Here is a 7,351-nt window from a genome sequence, read left to right as displayed (position 1 = left end):
AAAGGCAGGTGCCATCTCCGGGCATGGAAACCCGGTAAGTGAAGATCTTTGATGATGGTGATCACCTCGATAGACAAGTTAATGGGGAATACGGTTGAATGACAAAAGGAAATGGGTCCCTGAACAATGTTAAGTAAGTAAAATACCCACAAAAACTAATCGTAATAAATGAAAAAAAACAGTGGAGGGGAAAAAAAAAAAAGGCTGGTTATCAGTGGGGAGTGAACCTGGGAGCAAGGGAAGGAATGTGAGAGGGGAGCGATGGCACCTTTTTGGCGGGCAACAAGGGGGAGGGGGGATGGGGACCCGCCACCTCAAACGTGACCAGGGGAGGCTTGGCGATTATAGAAAGGGGGATTAGTTTGGGAACCCGACAAATTTCTTGAAGATGGGCCCCTAAGTAACAAAGACTGTTGAAAGTTTTAAAAGGTTTTTAAATCATATACCAAAATAAGCCCTACATTTTTTTAGTAGGGCCACCACCCAAATTTTGGTGGGCCCTAAATGGTTCAAAAGGCAGATTCACCCGTTTACGTAAATTTTTTGAAACCCCCCTTTGTAATGCTGTAAGGGAATGAGCCTCCAAATTTTGGGCCCTTTTACCAACCGGGAAATAGGGGAATTAGTGACATTGGAAAGTTCAATTTTTTCTTTCAATCATGTAAAACACTTTTAACTTATTTTTTTGTGAAAAAGTGCTATAAAAAAAGGTTTTTGGTGGTTTTTCCTTTTTAAGTGGGCATAAGGGGGAAGGAAGGACTGTTTTCTGCTGTTGCCCCGAAAGTGGAAAATCTGGCACCTAGGAAGTCTTCTACCCCCAAAGTAGTGGTTTTTGGTTTCATGGGAAGTGTTAAAGAAGGGACCCAACCCCGCCCTGTTTCCCGGGCACAACCCTTATACAGGAAGGGAATTCCAAAGAAATAACTCCCAGAAAGGGGGTTTTAAAGGGTGTCCCCGGGGGGTGAGTTCATTCTACAGCCTGGAGTTAATTTAAAAAGAAGGCCACTGGGAAGGGGGGATTTCAAAAGGGAATGGAGGGAAGAAGAGTTTCCATATTACTGAGGGGTAGGAAAACCCAAACAGACAGGGGGATGGGAGAAATATCCGGGTGTAATGAAATTGTATTGATTTGTTGTCTCCTTTCTGCTTTAGTGCTTCCTTTAACATTCTGTTTCCTTATGTTAAACATAGGCTGTTCCTTGACTTTTGGGGAAGCACCAGGAGTCCATTTTTTTGTGTTATAAGTACCAGGGAAATTGCAACTCCCTTTTCAAGACTTTAAAAAAACCCACACAGGGAAATTTAGCCTCCATGGGGGGCACAGGGGAAAGAATCCCCTTTGGGAGCAACCAGTGTAGCTTTAGGGTTTTGGGGTAACAATAATCTGCAGGTTAATATTAATGGGAATTTGATAATATTTTGGAAAATAAGAGCTTTGTTGGGCTTAAAAAAAAGAATTTATAAAAATAAAATTTTATAAGTTAAACATCAAAAAAAAAAAAATACAAATGCTTGAAAAAAATGTTTTCCCTTTTTTACACATTTCTTCATTGTTAAAATTTTTTTTGTGTGGGGGCTCAGGGGGAGCCTGTTTTAAACAGAGGGCCACAAGGCATACAGGGCGGAGGGTGGCTCTGAGGCTAAGGATCTCCTGGTACTCAAAGTGCGTTTGAACCCTGCGCAAAAGAGATCCACCTGCTGGGCCCTTGAGCAAGGTTAACCTGTAATTGCTCCAGGGGACTGTACAATGTGACCCTGCTCAAACCCCAAGGTAGGGAAAACAACAAATTCAAATAAGAATGTAAAGGTGAAACAAAAAAAATGGTACACTTGCTTGTAGTTGTTATGCAGGTCAAATTGTAGTGACTAGTAAACCCTAATATGCACCCTTTTAGGCGGGGTTTTAAGAAATGATGAGATGTCGCAGCAAATACAGATTCAAACAATTCTTATTTATCAGCCATGTCACAACTGAAAAATGTTTTATGGCAGAAAATAGTTTAATGGTTCGATTTTTAAAAAAAACGTAATATTTTAGTGAATTAAAGCATCTATATATACAGTATATATGGATATAGATATAGATATATATATATACTGTAGATATAGATATACAACCCAATTCCCAATGAAGTTGGGACGTTGTGTAAAACGAAATAAAAACAGAATACAATGATTTGCAAACCTTTTAAAACCTATGTTCAATTGAATACACCAAGACAAGATATCTAATGTTCAAAATGATAAATTTTATTGTTGTTTTGCAAATCTTCACTCATTTTGAATTTGATGCCTGCAAAGCGCTCCAAAAAGGGGGAAAGGGGGCATGTTTACCACTGTGTTATATCACCTTCATTTTAACAACACTCAGTAAAAATAGTCAATAGTCAAAATCAATATCGGCCGATTTTGATAAAATTTGAACATTGTATAAACTTGTGTCAAAGCCTGGTCAAAGCAGTATAAGATTTTCTTATTTATAAATTTGGTTGCCATGGATACAGCAAGAACATAAAGTTTGTAAACAAGTTTGACCTTTTTAAAATTTTCAGATAAAAATGGGTTTCCCGGGGGAAGACCGAATTTTTATTAAGAATCGAAGTTCAATGTTTGTAGCATGTTGTTTTTATTGATGTGAGTAATTAATATAACTGTTGTTGGAAAACATATTACATACACTTTGATCAAACATTAAGTAAATCAATGACTATTGTTGAAGATGTGATGAAAACATTTTGGTGTTTTTTTCCCCTCACAGTGTATATGTATATATATATAGATAGATAGATAGATAGATATTTATTGAAAATACTGTATACTCATATTGATAGTAGAGAGAGTGTGTTTGGGAGCATGCGTGTGGGTTTAGACAGAAGCACTTGCCGCTTGAGGACATTGGGCAGGTGACCAATGCAAGAAAGCATGAAGATGCAGAGAGCAGGCAACACTATTCGTGCCAGTTTGCAAAAGATCAGAAAAATTTTGATTAATTTAAATTTTTTAATTATTCACATAACCTCCCTCTGGGGGTTTGATGTTCTCCGTGGGTTGCGTGGGGTTTTCCCCCGGGCCCCGGTTTCCTCCCACAATCCAAAGACATGCAGGTTAGGTGGATTGGGATTCTACATTGGCCCTAGTGTTGCCGGTGTGGGTGTGTTTGTTGTGTCCTGCGGGGGGTTGGCACCATGCCCAGGATTGGTTCCTGCCTTGTGCCCTTGTGTTGGCTGGGATTGGCTCCAGCAGACCCCGGACCCTGTGTTCGGGTTCAGCTGGTTAGAAAATGGATGGATGGATGGTTTCCCATAATCTGAACACACATTCCTAAAGGGTTTTTGTTTCAAGTAGCATTGCTAATTAGGTTTTGCTTTCCTTTGCAAATGACCATTACCACTGTTAGTGTATTTTAATTTTCTAGAATTTTTATTTTACCTGTGAAAAGAGTTGAGAAAGTGTTTCAGGTCTCTCATTCCATACATCTTCCCACATAAAATGTTTAGATAAGAAAAAAATCCAGTCTTTATCCAGACATCTGTCTTTTAAATTTTATTAATGTCTATTATTTATAAAATGTTTTCCTTTCTTCAAAATTACACAAGAAGGATTAACTTCTCAAAGCACCTGCACCCTTCCATTTTTGCTTCAAGCTGGATTATTGAGTTGTGCCTTCTAGTACAGTCTCTAGGAATTGATTAATGCTGAATTAAAATATAACATAGAACGTTGTAAGCAGGTCTGTTGAGTCATGCAACTTTTAAAAATCTGAATAATTTAAAAGACATGGTTGGAAAAACAGTACATTTATAGTGTAGTGTTGAAATGTGTTATCATCCCTGATGCTGTCTCGATTTCTCAAAATGTATGAAACCCAAGATCTGTTGATCTGCTTTGTTCATCCTCATTCCTAAACCCTAATTTAAAACCAGGTCAATACTGAAGCCCTCTGGGCACACAGAGAGGGTATCTGACCCAGGAATTCAGTCCAGGTCCATGGAGCTGTAAGGAACCAGCATACAACCAATCGACCCCAGACTAGCTTACATCAATGTGTTAATTTTCAAGATATACTCAGCAAAAAAGCGCCCTTTTTCGGACTGTGTATTTCAACAATAATGTTTTAAAATCCAAATAACTTTACAGATCTTCATTGTAAAGGGTTTAAAAATGCTTTTCCATGCATGTTCAATTAACCACAATCATTAATTAACATGCACCTGTGGAATGGTCATTAAGACTTACAGCTTATGGAAAGTAGGCATTTAAGGTCACAGTTCTAAAAAGCAGGACACTAAAGAGACATTCACGAATGTGAAAAACCCAAAGAAAGATGCCCAGGGTACCTGCTCATCTGCGTGAACGTGCTAGGCATGCTGCAGGGAGGCATGAGGACTGCTGATGTGGCTAGGCAAAATCGCCAGGTCCGCACTGTGAGACGCCTCAAGACAGAGCTACAGGGAGACAGGAAGGACAGCTGATCATCCTCGCAGTGGAAGACCACGTGTAACAACACCTGCACAGGATCGGTACATCGAACATCACACCCGTGACAGGTACAGGATGGCCACAGCAACTGCCCGAGTCACACCATAGGAACACACAATCCCTCCATCAGTGCTCAGACTGTCCGCTAGGCTGAGAGAGGCTGGACTGAGAGCTTGTAGGCCTGTTGTAGGCAGGTCCTACCAGACATCACCAGCAACAACGCCTTATGGGCAAAACCCACCTTCACTGGACCAGACAGGAGTGGCAAAAGTGCTCTTCACTGATGAGTCACGGTTTTGTCTCACCAGGGTGATGGACGGATTTGTGTTTACTCGTCGAAGGAATTGAGTACGCCTGGACCTGTTGGATCAGAGGGTGAGGGATAGGCCATTCCCCAGAAATGTCCAGGAACTTGCAGGTGCCTTGGTGGAAGAGTGGGTAACATCTCACAGCAAGAACTGACAAATCTGGTCCAGTCCATGAGGAGGAGATGCACTGCAGTACTTCAAGCAGCTGGTGGCCACACAAGATACTGACTGGTACTTTTGATTTTGAGCCTCCCTTCATTCAGGGACACATTGTGAAACATTTTTAGTTCAGTCTTATGGTGTTGACTCTTTTAGTGTTCATACAAATATTTACACATTAAGTTTGCTGAAAGTAATAACAGTTGAAAGTCAAAGGACGCTTTTTTGCTGAGTATATTTTGAGAGTCAAGCTGATTTTGAATATTCACATTAAATTTAAATTTGTTTCAAATATACTTAATTCAGAAAACCTACCAATGCAGGCAATTGCTGAAGCATTTAAAAGACTGGAATTCTAGCAACGATTTTGATTTAATCCACGATGTGAGTAGTTGCCTTACCTTTGAGATGAAAATTGCTTGCAAACAGTAGATCAGTTGTCGGATCGATTCCTTTAAAGAGACTTTGACTTTCTTGGAAGAAGTGACCTCCACAAAGGAATTCACAAAGTTTTCAGCACTCAGTGGATCTGAGAAGTCAACTTCTTTAGGTATGTATGGTCAGTCAAAGTCATGAGTTCTTTCAACAAAACCTTTTTGCAAATGTATGCCTTTATTCAAAAAAAGCCAAGCTGCTGTAGAAAGCTCATCGCTGGATTGTCCAACTGGAGCGTTGATAGTTTGAAGGCAAAGCATTTTCTGTCCATCTATTGGTGAGGTACAGTTTTCATTATCAGTTTCTACTATTCCTATCAAGCGCTGAAGATCAGCAGCTGTTTGCTTGCAGCACCCAGGTACAGTGTTACCAGAGTTCCAAATATGTTGATTGGTGAAAGAAAATGTTTCCAGACGCATTCTGTTTCTTTAATTCATGGTACATTCGTAGTCCAAGCTCATTTTGTAGACCTGCCAAAACACTGTTTTGGGTTAGATTTGTCCACTCACCCAGAGTCTTTCTGTGGTTGGCCTGCTTCTTCTGTGACGCTATGTGGAAATGTGATAGGGTTGGGAACAACAAGATTATTGTCGGGAGTATCTTGTTCTGCAGTCCTGGATTCTCACAGCTTATATTTCCAAGGGAAAAAGTTTGAATGGATGAACATAGACACAGTTAGAGTTAGCCAGGTTCATGTGGAACAGAAGAATGAAGGCACCATAATGGTATGATGTTTTTTGTTTTTTTTCCTCCTTGCTCTTCTTTGCAAGTGGCCTGAAAAAACAGAGACATGGAAAGGAATTTTAGCTTTTAATTCAATGTTTCATTTTACAGTAGGAATCTAGAGATTTGCTGAAGGTTTCACAATCATCCAACAACTAAAACTGACTGCTGTATTTTTGCTGTGTCATTAATACAGATCAGAGCCTAAATTTAAGACTCCAGATCAGTGGAATCTCTCATCTTGCATTGCTGAGTTGGCTTTTGCATGGTGTTGCTACATTTTTAATGTTAAGGTTTAAAACACACTGGGTTTAGATGATGTCCCCAGTCAAGATCAACATTTTCTCAACTTTTCTAGGAAGAACATAGGCAAAGTTAAAGACCATACTAATTTGATGCTAAATTTACATTCTTTATCACACACAAAAAAGACTTTTGTATTGATAGAACTGAATGGCTATTGCCAAGGGACCTGTTGTTATCCTCACATGAGCCTCTAGACCTCTCACGTGGCGAGAAACCTTTTCCACCAGTCAATACTTTATACAGGAAAGAGGCAAACTGTATTCATCTATTTTCAGATCTCATGAAAATAACAATCTGTTTAAATTTAATCCGCTACCCATAAATGAGTGGCAAAGTCAGAAGTGGCTGGCACATAGTGCCCAGCTGGGGTTGGCGACAAAGGAGGAGGGCAGAGCCCCAGTCATTTATATTTTAGAACATTAGAACAATCTAGACGAGAACAGGCCATTCAGCCCAACAAAGCTCAGCCAGTCCTATCCACTTTGTTTCCTTCAAGAAAACATCAAGTCGAGTTTTGAAAGTCCCTAACGTCTTACTGTCTACCACACTACTGGTAGCTTATTCCAAGTGTCTATGTCTTCGTGAAAGAAAAACTTCCTAATGTTTTGCAATTTAACCAATAAGTTTCCAACTGTGTCCCCGTGTTCTTGATGAACTCATTTTAAAATACAAGTCTCGATCCACTGTACTAATTCCTTCGAATTTTAAACACTTCAATCATGTCACCTCTAATCTTCTTTTGCTTAAACTGTAAAGGCCAGCTCTTTAATCTTTCCTCATAATTCAACCCTGTAGACCTGGAATCAGCCTAGTGCCTTCTCTGGACCTTTTCTATGCTGCTATGTCCTTTTGTAGCCTGGAGACCAAAACTGCACACAGTACTCAAGATGAGGCCTCACCAGTGCATTATAAAGGTTGAGCATAACCTCCTTGACTTGTAC

At 39.8% G+C, this 7,351-nt stretch overlaps 1 pseudogene; it reads right to left on the bottom strand.

Moving 5' to 3' along the window:
- Window positions 1-5,347: 5,347 nt before the first annotated feature.
- LOC120520417 lies at window positions 5,348-6,155 on the bottom strand (annotated as a pseudogene).
- Between the last annotated feature and the right edge of the window lie 1,196 nt (window positions 6,156-7,351).

Source organism: Polypterus senegalus, unplaced genomic scaffold (assembly GCF_016835505.1).
Source record: "Polypterus senegalus isolate Bchr_013 unplaced genomic scaffold, ASM1683550v1 scaffold_2396, whole genome shotgun sequence".
Taxonomy (NCBI): Eukaryota; Metazoa; Chordata; class Cladistia; order Polypteriformes; family Polypteridae; genus Polypterus; species Polypterus senegalus.
Note: the sequence above shows the minus strand (reverse complement) of the source record. Positions and strands in the feature narration are given on the sequence as shown.